The sequence below is a fragment of the Misgurnus anguillicaudatus genome, chromosome 23 (assembly GCF_027580225.2).
Source record: "Misgurnus anguillicaudatus chromosome 23, ASM2758022v2, whole genome shotgun sequence".
Classification (NCBI taxonomy): Eukaryota; Metazoa; Chordata; class Actinopteri; order Cypriniformes; family Cobitidae; genus Misgurnus; species Misgurnus anguillicaudatus.
The window spans coordinates 20,734,515-20,751,484 of NC_073359.2; the positions used below are offsets into that span (position 1 = coordinate 20,734,515).

Below are 16,970 nucleotides of genomic sequence, written 5' to 3' on the forward strand. Positions count from 1 at the left end.
TCTTTTTCGTGTCACTCAGCACGATTTTCTATATAGTATTCATGTTCGTGTCATTTTATGTATTGTTTTCTCATAGTTTTTTCCTATTTTTTTTACCATTGTCGACTTTCTGTTACATTTAAGACTTTTCTACAGACTGTAACCCCAACCCCAAGTGAAATAAATTTTTTTTAAAAACGAATACATAAAATTACATCCTAACCCAAAGCCCAAATCTAACCCCAACCCCAATCGACAATTATTTAAAAATAGGAAAAATCTATGAGAAAACAAAATATGAAATGACACTATAAAAGAAAGTCGTGCTACGTGCACAGAAAACTATTTCTTATTAAATTAAATTCAGGCTCAAAAGCACGAAAAAATTGAATATTTTGTGACTATACCACGATTTGCCAACATGGATGTAGTTTTCTTTATTTTACTATTTTTATTTTACATTATTGTCAAAATCAGGACAGTATTTCTGAAACTGTGGGTCGGGACACAGGGTCGCACAGTGGAATAAGGTGGGTTGTGCAAAACCGCTCTTATGGACTTCTGTGGCTTAATCTTTGTGCTCTTCAGTGCATGAATCTACAGATGTGTGTGGAGCGGATATAATTTCATTTCCCTGCCTTACAGTTCACCTGAGGCGTCTGCTGCCTGACATACTGAGCGTTTAGAAAGCTAACACATCTATTATATATACATGAGATCCAACTCGGGGACGAACAGCAGATGTTAAAGATGCGAGTTTTGTTTTCGGCCTAGCGCAGGGAATTATAAATAGGACAATGTCGACAGAAGAAACGAACGGTAGGACCGGACAATATGACAATGGCCCATCCAGAGATGCTGGCTACTGCTGAAGGTCTGGCTGTGAGCTACGGAGACAGCGAACAGATTTCGCTCTTCAAACACAGCGTTTCTCAGCCAGGTCCACGCTGCGAGTTTTCTGCCAGACACTCTTCACAACCAGCCTGGCCACAGTCGCTGTGAGAACGCGTCCAAATTTGTTGCGTCTGCACTGAAAAATAATAAACAAAAAGAACGGGGAGGTTGGAAAAATACGAGAGTGCAAAGTGGGATATCTAAGGGGGGTTGGGTTGCCCACATGGGACACGAGCCATCAAAGCTGAACAGGTTCCTCATCATATGGCAATCTTACATACAACACATGGTTCTGCTGAATATGACAGCCACAACAACTCGAAAGCCAAACCCACCATACCAATCTCTGTGAAGTGTGGATGGCGTATTTTCAGTTGATGATTAGAGATAACACTCAAGTGTGGATCCCGTCGGTTTGGAAGTTTGATGATAATAACTCAACAGCAGAGCCAAAGATGTCGCACAACGAAAATAACAATAAAAAGGGTTTGTGTGGTAAAGTGTGCTTTGTTTTCTTGCTTATCACTTGCGTCAAACTGCATCGGAGGTGTTCAGCCAAAAATCTGCTACGGTTTTCCGTATATTTCTTAACACTATATTTTGCGTACGTGATATACATTTCGTTATTGGCAGTGTTTGGGTGGACTCTCACACCAACACAATCTCATTGAAATACGCAACGCGTAACTACTTTACGAGGTGGCTAATGGGTATGAATTCATACTATCTCATGCGTCCGTTTTTACAATCTGTTGTTGTCGCGGAGACATTATTGCTTTTTTCTAGTATTGTAAGTTTTTATACGATTCACACTTTATATGAATTAGCAAACTCGTCTTAAAGATGCATAACTTTTTTTATTTTAAATCAAAAGTTATTTTATTATCAAATATACCTTTGTATAATATCGAGTCCCTAAGGTGTCACTGGAGTAAAAAAATCTAAAGTTTAGTTTCATGTGCTCCACCGAAACTTTCATGTGCTCACGTGAAACTATCGCGTCGATTTGCGTGCGCACATGAGACTATCGCGTCGATTTCGCATGCGCATGTGAAACTAAACTTGATTTAATTTTTGCTCCATTTCCCCTTAGGGGCTCCGTAGTATAATATCAAGCTAAGATTAAATAATTACGAAATCCTGTGTGATCAGGCTACTGTATTTTTTTTAAATAGTTTACAAGCATCAATAATAATATTTTAAATTTTTTCGCACTCTGTGTGATCAAAATTTCAGAGTACGATAATAAAGGCGCATCAGTGCAACTGGCCCTCCAGTGATTCTGAATTGGTCTTTTGAATAAGCTTAGTACTATAAGGACATGCTACTGTATATTTAATAAATATTTATGAACAAATTAATAATTTAAAGGATCTGCTGAAGAAATTACCAATGTTCATTTATACTTCATACGATAACAGAGATTTCCAACAACCTTGGAGATTTTACCTTCCCTTTTTGACCCAGTGTTGGGTCAAAAAGGGAAAACCTTAAAGGGGACAGAGAATGAAAAACCATTTTTACCTTGTCTTTGTTGAATAATGGTAGTCTACCCGCATTCACAAACATACAAAAAGTGCTAAACATGCTAAACATCTCAGTCTCATAGAAATTCCTCTTTTAGAAATGTCAGCCAGAAAAAGCCCAATCTGAAAACTGATGCTTATGACATCACAGGCATCTAACTGCCCCTCCATTTTAAAAATATTGGCTACATTTTTTGAGTGGCAGCAAAGTCAGCCAATCAGTAATGAGATTGCAAGTTAAGCCAGTAGGGGGAGCCAAATAGGTGCAAAACCACTTGTTTAAAATCCCCCACCCTAATAGAGCTATCTGAGAGAGGTTTTTAGGAAGCTTCTAAGGCATTACAGACCCAAACAAACATTTTTTTGTCTATAGTCACATCACAGAACAAGGAAAAATACTCCGTTCAATCATTCTATGTCACCTTTAACACAATTGGTTGTAATTTAAAGGTGCCGTTTAATATAAAACTGTATTTATCTAGACATAAGAGTAATAATAAGAATGCTGTACATGGTAATGGCATATCGTGAGCCTGAAACAATTTTTTCCTTATTATGTAAACCTCTTCGTATGTAAACATCGTGCATGCAAAAAACGCTGGAAAACAGGCCAATCTGTGACATTACAGTCAAGATGTAGTACCCAGTCTCACAAAATTACATACCTATAGCCACGTAAATTTCTGATTCTTTCGTTTTTTCATGACCATATCATGAATTTCTGTTTACGTGTCATTGTCACGTATTGGTTACTCAACTGCTTTTTCCTATTTTCAAACCATTGTTGCTTCGGTTTAAGGTTAGATTTGGTGTTTGTGTTAGGATGTCACTTTAAATACTATTTTTTCTGATTACTCAACTGCTTTTTCCTATTTTTAAACCATTGTCGCCTGGCGTTAGGGTTAAGGTACATTCACATTGTAAGCCTCTTTTAAAAGAGGCGTTTCTATATTGTCATAAACAAATCAGTAACGTCCAATCCAGTTACTGACGAGAGACGGGTGACGTGAACCTCACTGCTTCGTTCTCATTGGTAGTCGCTCCTAAAAGTCGCTCATAATTTGCAACATTTCTCAACTTTGTTGCGCGACTGGACATGCCCCATTTATTCGCCAATGGTCACTGTCGCTTGTGTCGCCAAGCTTCCATGGAAATCAATAAGATTGCGTCGCTCTGCTACTGCTAGTCGCTGATAATCTGAATGCAGCTTTAGAGTTGGGTTTGGGTAAGGAAGTAATTTTATGTAAATCTAACCCTAAACCGAAGCGACAATGGTAAGAAAAATGGACAAAACAGTTGAGTAACCAATGTGGGACAATAACGAAAAAACTCGGAAATTCGTGACAGTACCACGAAAAAGAATAAAAAAATTATGTGACTATAGGTATGTAATTTCGTGAGACTGGGCTGTGATGTACACCTGAACATTAAATTACATATTAAATTAAGTACAAAGTTCATACAATGCTAAAAATAAAGTTGTGACTGCTGAATTAGTGCTATATGGTAGTGTTTTGGCTGAAGTTTTACTATTGACGTTACATTTTGCGAGTCTATTCTGAAAAAAACTCAGAAACGTCCATTAACAATCTCCGATTGATCATTCCTTAAAATCTGTGGGCCCTATTTTAACGATCTAAGCGCATGGTCTAAAGCGCACAGCGCAACGTCTTGTATTGAAATTGTTATTTTTTCATTAAAACCTTTAAAACACATTTTCTTTTAGTCATGGAAGTAAAAAATCAGGCTTTTAATTGCTTTAAATGTATGGCTATCCAATATCATCAAAAATAATTTACAAGTATGTAAGAAAAGGTTTGTACTCTAAAAACACTTTATTTGTAACAAACAGGAGATAAAGAATTTACAAACGGCTCTCCGCGTTTCAGCACTTGGACAGCGTCCGTTTTTTAAGCATTACTTAAAAATGTTTCTCATCTCACCATATCCACAGGTACAGAGTTATCATATACAATAAATCCGTGAGGTAGCATTTAAAAGAAACATTTAAAAACAGATGCATTTGTTTATAGCAAAGCATTAATTTACTTACCAGGCTACAGGTGAAGCTGCTCTTTACGCCTTCTAACGTCTCATAATTAGTCGTCATTTATGTCCAAGAGACTCAATAATAATCTTTTACATTCAATCCTTTAATCTTTCATATTTAAAGGCGTTTTTGTGCTGCTGCGCATTCATGTATGTGATAAGCAAACCGGCGTTGTCGTCCCGTTTAGGCGCATATTACTAATGCGCTCTTTAAATAACAATAACATATTGCGTCATTGACTTTAGACTTTAGACCAGGTTTTTGTTGGTCAGTGACGTAGTCTATTTTAGTTGCCTCAAAATAGCAACGCGCCAACAATGCGCCTTAACACACCTCGTTTTCAGACCAGAACGCCCATGGGCGCAAAAGGGGGCACAAACGCATTTGCTATTTAAACAACGCGGCGCTACGCATTAAAATTATAATTGCGCAGGGTGGAAACTAGCAAAAGACACTTGCGTCGCGCATTGCCCTGCGTTGCGCCGGGTGTAAGATAGAGGCTTGTATCTTTATCTGATCAAACATAAGGGGGCCCTATCATACACCCGCTGCAATGCAGCGCAATGCGCGATGCAAGTGTCTTTTGCTATAGTTTCAACCCGGCGCAATTGTAATTTTCACGTTTAGCGCCACGTTGTTTAAATAGCAAATGCATTTGTGTCCAATTTTGCGCCTATGGGCCCTCTGGCCTGAAAACGTGGTGTGTTAAGGCGCATTTTTTAAAACCTGGTCTAAAGTCAATGGCACAATATTGTTTTTGTTATTTAATGAGCGTGTTAGTAATATGCGCCTCTAAACGGGATGACAACACGAGTTTACTTATCACACACATGGATGCACAGCAGCACACAGACTTTTTTTTTAACCTGAAAAAGCTACAGAGCTACAGGAACACATTTACCACAGCTAAGGCCCTTCATCCACCTCACATGCCAAAACTAAAGACTTGATCAAGAAATACTGCAAGGGCTGCAGTGGCCAGTTGTGGAACTGCAGAACCCTGATAGCACTCAAGCCAGCACAGAGTGACCGACGCCAAAAATCAGCCCCTTCCCCTGACATGAAACTTCAAAGGTAACACCACAGACTTGTCATTTAAAAATGAAAGATTATACTGATTCGATTTGCTTTTTGGATTGAACACGAATCTTGGTGTCTATCTGCCCATCCAGACGCTCTGCAATTCGGCAGCAGATTGTCAGGCCCCCGCTCTCCGCCACACATCAGTACCCAGCCTGCTGCCTGATCCCTGAAGGATGGACCAACACCTGCTGTTGGCAGGCACTACCTCCCCCTTCCTTGTTTCCCCATGCGCTGTCTTCGGGAGTTTCAGGGCTTCAGGGGGATTCACCATGGGGGAAGAAAAGGGGTTTGGGGGTAGGGGGATATCGCTGAGACCCTACCTGCTCTTACCACCACTGAACTGGCTTAAGGTTCTTCACTTTCATCACTGCCCCAAGTGTTATACCCATATGGTCTCTGCATCTTTCTTTTTGAATAGCTGGGATGTTTTTGTCTTGGTTTGGTTGACATGACCTGCATATGAAGGGGTGAAACTATCCAAAAAGCATGTGGTGAATACTGGCAGTTATGTGCAGGACTCAATGAGCACTAATTCTCATTGATTAATGGGTCATGTTTTGGTGTAATAACCCCACTTCACATTAATTCATCGTTATGTACTAGTTAGTCATTAAACCAAACTGAACTAATGATATTTCTGATTTAGTGGGTATATTAACAACAGGCATTTTTTTAATAGTAGATTTTTATTCAAGCAATCAAAACAATTTTATTTGATGTTCTTAAAGGATTAGTCAATTTTCTTAAAAAAAATCTAGATAATTTACTCACCACCATGTCATCCAAAATGTTGATGTCTTTCTTTGTTCAGTCGAGAAAAAAATTATGTTTTTTGAGGAAAACATTCCAGGACTCCTCCCACTTTAAGGGACTTTAATGGACCCCAACACTTAACAGGTTTAATGCAGTTTAAAATTACAGTTTCAACGCAGTTTTAAAGTTTAAAGGACTCTAAATGATCCCAAACGAGGCATAAGGGTCTTATCTAGCGAAACAATATTTTTGGCAAGAAAAATAAAAAATATGCACTTTTAATCCACAACTTCTCTTCTTCCTTCGGCTGTGTGACGAGCCAGGTTGCGCTGGCCTCACGACCTCGCGTAAGTGCGTAATAACGTCGAAATGTCACGTGTTACAATATATGAAACGCACATTTGCGGACCATTTTAAACAATAAACTGACACAAAGACATTTATTAGTATCTTTCCACATACAACAACGTTGGAACGGTCCTCTTTCTTCACACTTGCAAACACTGGGGCTTAGTTTCGATACGTCATTCGTGACCTCTTGTGATGACGTATTACGTGAGGTCGCGCTGGGGTGTCACAGGACCAGAGGAAGACGAGAAGTTGTATTTTTCTTGCCAAAAATGACAATTGTTTCGCTAGTCAAGACTCTTATGCCTCGTTTGAGATCGTTTAGAGTCCTTTGAAACTGCATTAAAACTGTTAAGTGTTGGGGTCCATTAAAGTCCATTAAAATGAGAAAAATCCTGGAATGTTTTTTTCTCAAAAACATAATTTCTTCTCGACTGAACAAAGAAAGACATTAACATTTTGAATGACATGGTGGTGAATAAATTATCTGGATTTTTTTTTTTAGAAAATTGACATCCTTTAAAAACATTTTGCTTTACCACGCCAACCCAGACTTTATAATTTTATAATATATATTCAAATGTTTATGTTAGTTTATATTATTTATTTTTATGTTATTTTATTTTATATTATATACATTTTAAATATGACTATATTATCAGTGATACTGTTAAATCTAAACAAAGGGTAAAATTATCATAAACTACATTCATTCAGTATATGTGACCCAGTCTATAAAAACTGAATTGAGTCTGAATTTCACAGACAGGGTCAAATATATTATTTTATTATTATTATTATTAATGCATTGGTTACATTTGTTTTATTTATTTACTTTTTTACACAAATTGCTTCTGTATGTCAGTTGTGGTGTTACAAACACCGCTAAGCATTGTTAATGAATAAATAAATGAAATGAACTAGTAAGATAGTAAGCGAGTATATTTTCCAAAAGTTTTATTTAGTGGAATATACATCCTTAAAATCTTAGAAAACCTACATTAACACACTTTTAGCTTTAAAGAGAACATGGAACTCTGTCTTTTTTAAGTGTTATAATTGGGTCCCCAGTGCTTCTATCAACCTAGAAAACGTAAAAAATTTTTTAACCCAGTTACTTAGTTTTGGTAAACCATTCTCTGCAAGGATGTCAAAAAAGAGCTTATTGAAATCTGGCTCCCCCTTATGATGTCAGAAGGGGATAATACCACCCCTTAATCTGCATTATCCAACCACGGCACTGCCATTTACTGCAGAGATCAGCTCATTTGCATTTAACAGGACACACCCCCAAAACGGCAAATTTTTGATCCAACCTACAAAGTGGCAATTTTAACATGCTATAATAAATTATTTATATGCTATTTTGAGCTTAAACTTAACATATGTACTCTGAGGACACCAAAGGTTTATTTGACATCTTTAAAAAGTCTTGTGAAATGTCCCTTTAAAAAAAATCTACAGTTCACTGCAACTGTCATTAATAAAAGTCAATTTTGGAAAGCTGCCCACAACTGTAATGAATCTCAGTTATGCTTAATCTCTAATGCATACTGAATAATTAACATTAATATTACTTTGACATATCAAATGAGACAGAATGTCAATATGTATTCACTGTTTTAGTGTGTTATTGCATATAGTAATGAATTATAGGAGTACAGGACTATAGTAAGATTTCTGTCAAACCTTTTCATTTTGAGACATACTTATAGTGAGAACCTCATATAATGGGATTTTTGTGGCCAAACATTTGCATGTCCAGATTTTTTGCAAAAAAATATTTTTTTAGCTTTGAGGCATTGCCTCAGAAAAGCTATTGAAATCTTGCCAGGAGTATCTGTTGGCCTATGCTAATTTCAGGCTTGAAATTTAGACGGCCAGTATGGTAGAGTCCCTTGGCTATATTACGTGCCCACATCTAGGTTAAACGACAAAGGGAGGTTGAAATGACTAAGTGGACACAAATGCTAACATTGGTTCTGATCTTTGAACTCCATGCAGAGAACAGGAGTTATAAGGCTTATTTTACATTTTGATTCAACTGTGCTCATTGTAGCTTCCTGTAGGTCTGTTGGTAGAGCATTATGGTCATGGGTTCGATCCTAGGGAACACACATACTGATAAAATGTATTTTTAATGCACTAAGTCGCTTTGAATAATAGCCTGGCAGTTCATAAGCAGACAGCATTTCATGCTAAAAAGGTACATTCAAAGCACAACATAGTGACCATCATCATTGGGGTTTATACTGTATATTAGCAGGTAAACTGTAATTTTACTGGATTATATATTTGGATAAATGTACAGTTAATAGAGTCAACTCACTTCTACTGACAGCTCTCCTTAATCAGCTCATTTAACCACAAATTACCCAGCATCTGTCTGATCACACCCCCAAACAGAAGAAATACGATTGAGAATATCTGACATCAGCTATATTGTTGCTAACTTTGACTGGATGAAAATTTGCTTTTTGATAAACTGTTATGCTCTTCTATGTGTTTAAAGGAAACCATCAGTTTTGGTCTACTGTGGAGTATTTCTTATATTTTTATACCCATCATATTTTTCTCAATATTTTGCATTTTTATTAAAATTATATTTGCTGGAAATGTAATTAGTATTGGGTAATTAAGGTAGCAATGGTTTTATTTATTAATAATTGAAGTATTTTACTACGAACAGTGTTGGGGAAAGTTACTTTTAAAAGTAATGCATTACAATATTAAGTTACTCCCCAAAAAAAGTAACTAATTGCATTACTTCGTTACTTTTCATGGAAAGTAATGCTTGCGTTACTTTTTCTTGGCTAGGTGTTTTTATGACTGAAAAGTTCTGCATTCGGAAATTGCATATTTCATCACAAAAATGTTAAGCTCTGGCCTGCCATCTCAGTTTCTGACTCAAACTGTTTCCACACAGGCACAGAGAGTGCATACGTTTAGTTTAATTCAGTACATATTTTTTAATCAAATTACATTTTTTTTGAAAAAGTAACTCAAATATTAATGTGTACATTTAAAAAGTAATGCGTTACTTTACTCATTACTTCAGAAAAGTAATATTATTACGTAATGCAAGTTACTTGTAATGCGTTACCCCCAACACTGACTACGAATGTGTTCCTTGATGATATTTAAAAAGTAAAGTGCTTCATAAAACAAAACCATATAGTCTCTCATTTTTGCCAATATAGGTAAATGCTATTGCCCGCTTTAAAAAAGGGGAGGAGCTACTCAGTTTGTTCTGCCCTAACTGCCTGTTTTAGTCAAAATAACGTACAGTGTGCGTTTAGGTAAATTGTTTTTTTTTTTCAATTAAATTATATTTAAAACCATTTAACCAGAGTATATGTGACCCAATCTGTGAAAAGCTGAGTCTTTAAAGCAGTGAACCCCAGGAAGCGGTGGGTTACCAGTGCATTTTATAACAGCTAAGGGGCATTGTTACCCCCTTAGCTGTTATAAAATGCACTGTAACCCCACTGCTTCGCGGGGGTTTATTGCGTTTATAAAACGGTTACTTCATATGCATTGCAGGGTTTCACAAAATGAAACACAAATAAGTTGTAATTATATTAGTACAAATATTGCTCTTCCGCCAAACAAAGTAGTTCCTCAGAATCAAGTGTGGCTGCAACAGAGCGCAGTTCACAACCAACACAGACGCAGCAAAGACACAATGAAAATATAATTTAAGACTGTGGTGTTTATTTTTATAAATCGACATTCGTCTAAAATATACATTAACATTTATATCGTGCAACTGTTGAAGTGATGATGAAATATGCTTGGAAGCATGCTTAACTCTTTCCCCGTCAGTGTTTTTTTTTTTTAAGTTGCCCGACCCAGTTTTAGTTTAATGCCTAACAGAAAAACTATCTTCTTTAAATAAACATTAAATATCAAATGAAAGAACAGACCATCCGCTTTCCAACAACAACAACAACAACAACAACAAAAAAAACATTTCATCCTACCTTCATTTGTTCTCGTATCAGTTATCACCTCTCAAATTTTCAAAAGCGGAGATAATTCAATTTTTGTGAAGAACTTTTGTAAGAGATCAGATTCAGAGCCATCAAAACTCACACGTTACGCTAAATCCACCACAACGCTGTTGTGTCGAGTGAATCCGTCTGTGTTTAAGTTGGGTAAGATTGCCATCTAGTGGACAATAGCGGAAATATCCATTTAAGACAAAAACAACCCAGATAACGTTTTCTATTTATTGACGAAATGACTCGAATATCTAAAAATTTTAATATGATTAAAGACTGTGGTGTTTATTTTCATAAATCAGTACGCAGCAACAGTGGCGCAATGATACTTGTGATGCGGTCTGAACCGTGGGTTTACCGGGGTATTTTATCACGGCTTAGAACGCGTTTTAACCAATCAGAATGAAGAACCAGAACGAGCCGTTTTATAATGTTTATTTTGTGATTTACTTTTTCTACATAAAATTAACCTACATAATGTAAAGAACATTCTGTGAAAATATAACATTAATATCTTTAATATGACTGAGTAAGGTCATGTCAAAGATTAAAATCAATGTATAATCAAACTTTGATGCGCATAATCTCATTATTAGATTATGATACTTTAGCCTGGATTTCGCAGAAATGGTCATTTATTTAGGAAGGTCTAGTATACAATTTTATCTACTCATTCAAACACATTTAGGCCATAAAAGTAGCAAAATTCCATGTCAAATATTATATGAAGAGTTTCGTTGCAAAACGAGATAAATCTATTTTTTAACATTTTTGTCAAACATGTTTATTATTATGTTATCATGTTATTATTTTGTTTTTATGGTGCTACTTAGCTGTATTTTTTAAGTTATGAAGGTTTAAATCAAAACAAACCAACTGCAGTTGCATTGAAATTAATTGGAATGCACAACCAAAAAACGAGATTTCTGAACAATTAAAAAAACGGTGGTTATCTCGTTTTGCAACGAAACTCTTCATATGTCAAAATTCACCCCAATACAAATTCTTAGTTTGGTTTTGTTGCTTTGCTGAGTGATGTGAGCGGAGGGAGAGGTTCAGACGCATAATTGAACATTTAGGAGGACAAGCTTGGGGTAATTACAGTAATTAGGGGCAGTAACTAATGAAGCCATCTCTCCTGTGACACAGTCACAGTCCCCTCGTACCATTACTCACCATTAATCTTCTGTAATCACCTACGTCTCCGTGTTAGGAACAGCCAGGCATGCAGCGATGAATTATGGGACAGCCAGCCAATATAAAAGCATGATTGTTCCTTCATTGTAAACAACTGGCAGCCGCTTGCACCTTAAAATGATAAAATGAAATAGTTTAGGAGTACAGTATCTTTTACAGTACATACTAAATAATCTCAAATCATTATGGTAACGCCCAGTGCCAAATAAACTTATACAGTGTCTTACTAAATTGATGTAAAATGTTTTACTATGAGGCATTCTGGGCATAGACCATGATCACTGCAAAACCTTTATTGGTCGTGTCCAGCTTCCAGGACTATTTTTCATAGTGGAGTGTGGAAATGGCAGCCAAGGGTGATTTACATAATAATGGACAATGAGGGATTGAATGATGGCCTCACAATTATATTTTCATCCAAATTATGTACCTTATGCAGATGAATGCAAGTAAATACGTTAACAGATCAATAGTACGTTCAGTAAACTAAAGTATACATTAAAAAAATCACGTAAATAAATATTAGCTTAGACTGTCAGAAGAAATGGTACCAAGCTGTCACTGGGCCAGTATCATTTAAAAAGGTCCTAATATGTACCAATGTGTACCTTTGAGGTTTAATATGCACTCTTTGGTACCAATATACCAGTGACAACTAGCGACCATTTTTTGACAGTCTAGGACTTGCCTGATTCCATGACACTGAATTTGCAAAATGCCACCTCCTTCAAAAATAAGATGATATTGACCAAATGCTCTCGCTTCAAATTCGTTTAAGCCGGGCCTCATCAGGCCATTAAAACTAACGGTTCGCTGGCAGAATCCATTAAACGGCTCAGTTTTTCAGTCCTCGTGCATGGAAGACAAATTGACTGATGAAATGCATACGTCAAGGTGTTTTTTTAGCCGGTTGAGGTTTGAGCCTTTTACATTTATTCAGAAAGCACAGTGAAGAATGATGGGAGACTTTTTTTGTAGATATTTTTGCATGCACTTAGAGGGTTTTGCAGCGAATGAATTTCAAATTGTTAAATACCAATGAAATGACTTTAACCCCTTATGTGGTTCAAATCCCTTTTGAGTGGGGGGGGGGGGGGGGTTTGTGATGTACCTTCAAATTAATATAACTCTTGGTCGTGTTTTAAAGAAGATACTTTAGGGTTCTCCACAGAGGTGAAAATCTTAAATAAAATATTGTTATAGCAGTTTAAATTTATTTTAAGAAATAAAATAATTCAAAAACATATTCATTTTATAAATTAAATTTAAATATTTCACACAGGTAATAATGCAAACATGAAGCCATAACTTTCAAGTAGTTGTGATCCAAATTTCAACACTCAAAAAAATAGTTTGTTCATTCAACATAATTGAATTAAGGAAAACTTTTCCACGAAATTAGTTTTGGCTTGTACAACAAGAATACAATAAGTTAATACAAACAAATAATATTTTGTTGCACCAACTTAATAAATATATTTTCATTGGTCATAAAAATATCTTGTTCAATAAACTTAATTCAGTTTAGGAAAACTTTTCCACACAATTAATTCTGGTCTGTCCAACAAAGACAAAACAAGTTCATTCAAGCAAAAAAGTCTAGTTAAACCAATTGTCAGTTTCTATATAATACTAATTAGCATAAGCACACGTTAGCATGCTAATGACACATTAGATGAACATGTGAGAAGAGATTGATCTTCAAACAGGCATTAACACAGTTAATGAAATATGTACGTCACATCCACAACCTAACCACAAGCACCACTCTTCTGCACGATGGTAACCAAACAATTTGTAAAAATATAATACAAACTCTTCTAAATCAATAAGATAAACCAACATTAAACACTACAAAGTCTTTCTCTTTACCTAAAAATGCATAAAATAACACTTAATTAAAAAAATTACTCTCCAAAGGCAGTTGCATGCAAAGCATGCTGGGAAATACAGATTCAGGGCCCAGTAAGCAATAGCAACAAAAATCATTAATGTGGTCCCAATATAAAATGATTAAGCTCAAGTATTTTTTTAAAATTTAAGCAGATTGAACATTATAAAAATAGGTTGAGACAAAAAAATAAAAAATTGTGTTGTATCAACTTGTTTCATTTAAGTTAATTAGACAAGGTGCAAAAAAATTTTTTTTGAGTGAAGTTAAAATCACAAATGTGGTTTGTGTCACAGTTTTAGTGGTTTTACCAACAACGGCCACTAGGTGTCAACGTTTTGCTGCATACTCTTGTCACATATTAATAAATTACTGTCACTGCATTATTATAAATGCAAATGAAAACTACATTCTTAGAGCTTTCCAATGATACATAATTTGTCAACATTTTTGAAGATTTATAATAGAATATAACATTATGAATAAATAATAATTCATATGCATTACTATGGGGGGGGGGGGGTCATGTAACAAAAACTGTCATCTGCCACTACATTATTTCTATCATCAGATGACCTTGAAATATGAAAACTACCTTCTGTAAGCTTTCCGGTAATCTAGTTGTCATGATTTTTTAGGGTTAGAGTAAGATTTTAATGTTATTATATGTAAAAACAAATGTGGCCTACCTTTGGGCCCCTGCCCTTTTTAAAACTGACTCTCACTATGTCATAATTTTCCCCGAATGGTGATGAAATATGAAAAGTACACTCTTTGAGCTTTCCAGTGATATATAAGATTGTTTAGGTTTAAAACAGGGTATTAGTGCTATGTAAAAACAAATTGGTTCCACCTGTGGCCGTGTGACATTTTAGAAACTGACTCTCACTATGTCATAGTTTTCCAAAAATGGGAAAATTTGACTTTGTTGGGTTTTGCATCTGAACTCCTTATATAATAACAATAAAAATGGTTCTTTGTCACTTGTCTTAAAGGGGTCATAGCATGAAAATGTTAGCATTGCCACTCTGTAGGTTTGAGCAAAAATGTTTCGTTTTGGGTGTGTCTTTTAAAATGCAAATGAGCTGATGAAGTGCCAACACTGATCACAATGATGGTGGTTTGATGCAATTGAAACTCAATTGTGCTGTGAATAATTGTTTCTCTCTTTCTTTCTCTCTGCACTAAATGGCAGTGCAGTGGTTGGATAGTGCACATTAAGGGGGCGGTATTATTCTAATAAGATATCCTTATGACATCATAAGGAAAGCCAAATTTCAATGACCTATTTTTGCTCACACCTACCAAGTGGCAATGCTAACATTTTCACGCCATGGCCCCTTTAATACAACTGTAGAGACAAGACAGAGGAAAGAGGCACAAACCAGATTCAAGCCTACATTGACTCAATGTGGCATAACACATGCGTCAACTACCAGACCAAAGCTCCGATGATCAGTTAAATATTTACTAAGCCCTTCCTATTTGCATTTTCTCTCAAGGCCTTAGGTTTCTCAGGTTAAGGTATTATAGCTCAACACTGATCTTGGACTCTGATGCAGCCTATTAACATTTAAACCTGACAGAGGGCAGGATATAAGAAGACTCATTTTACAGGCCAACGGTGACACTCTTTAGGATCTGGCCCCTGTGTCCAAACCCAGGCTTGTTCCAGCAACCATCACCTGCAGGGAGGTAATAAAGTGCTAGGGCAGTAATAAAGTGCTAGGGCAGCTCTCCAGGTAACCACCAAAGTAGAGGGTGATTTAAAATGTAATTTTGGCCTTCTATCCAGTGGGTTTTGGTGTGCAGAGGGTTCCTGTGTCTCTGGGGTGCTGCATCAGGCCAGTGTGAATGCCAGACAGCTCCACTTGTCCGTTAATCCGCGTTCGCTGTGAAAGGGAGGCAAGCGGATGGCACTGCCAAGCACGAGATGCACTGCAGATGGCAACACTTCCATATTCTGTTTCTTTTCTGGCCGACTTTCCTTCTTACCCGTCGCTATTCATATGCATGAATGTGCCGTGAATACGGGCATCGTCGCTTTTTTGTTTTTGCCCCCTACATTATTCGATTCATGTGCATCTGATGACAATTTAGCGTTCGGTAAAGCTTGAATGCGCAACGTTACGTGTAATTGTAAATGTCAAGCATTAAAGTCCCAAAAGAGTGTGATGGAGATGTTACAGCATGCCCATGGCACACTAGCTCAAAGTGTCTGCATGCTTTTCTGGGTTTATGCCGCAGCACTGAGATGGACATCTGCTGGGGTTTGGTGAACATATGTTACCACAGCACTCTATTTCCAAAATGAAAAACATAATGTCTGTCCAATTAAATATGCAAAAAACAAACACCTTTCTAACTAGCTGCAAAGAAATCGGCGGTTTTTGAAGCTGAATCTTTTGATTTTGTGACTTTCAGGATGTTTTTTTAGACACACTCATGATTTTCCATTGGAAATAAAAAATCTTTCCATTTTTTTTCTAGATAGCTATAGGATTGGGCATATGAGGTTAGGGAACGGTAAGAATGATATTAGAGTCAATGCCATAGTAATCTTACCTGTATCTCTTCTGGAGTTTAGGAGATCTCACCAACTTCTCAAAATGTGCTCAGATGTGATCAGACATCAAAATCTGCAATAAAAAAAGTTTTTTTATTTTAAAGCAGCACATTTTCAACATTTACAATATCTCATTAAATCTTTGAACTTATGCTACCAAGAATGAATTCTAACTAAATATTCAGAATGTCGAGAGTTGTTGCATTTGTGTTAAATTTATAAAAGTAGGTGAAACTTTTTAAGTCACAATCAAAATTGAAATTAAAAACTTATATTGTGGTATTTTTTTTTTACAAATGACTTATTTGTGAGCTTCATTGTTTTTTTTTTTATTTATGTGCCCTCATAATCTTTAATCAAAAACGCTAATCTCCTGCCCTCCTTGTAAGGATCTCTCATTATTTCCGGTTACTACGGCGAGAGGGTGGTGCCCGGGAAAAAATTGCAGTGATTAGCAAATAGCAAACAAACTTCAAACGATCAAATAAATTTTCGATTGACTAATTCAAGTCCTGATCTACATTTTTTCTCATTTCAGAAGCCGCTTCCGTCAGATATAGGTCACGACGAGGAAAATAAGACAGTCACTACTTCTGTTTCATTGAGACTTTAAGACAAAACCACTATTAAAAAAGAAAACATAATTATGACTCTGCCTGTGAAATCCCATCTATAGTCA

General features: G+C 36.2%; 1 protein-coding gene across 3 annotated transcripts in view; it reads right to left on the minus strand.

The window, feature by feature from the left end:
• The window catches only part of frem1b (Fras1 related extracellular matrix 1b), a 136,768-nt gene extending 124,823 nt beyond the window's left edge, over positions 1 to 11,945 (minus strand). For all 3 annotated transcript variants that reach the window (XM_073862231.1, XM_073862233.1, XM_073862234.1), the window contains exon 1: positions 11,814 to 11,945. The gene's annotated coding sequence lies outside the window, so the exon portion shown is untranslated. The remainder of the gene's footprint in view (positions 1 to 11,813) is intronic.
• Positions 11,946 to 16,970: the final 5,025 nt, after the last annotated feature.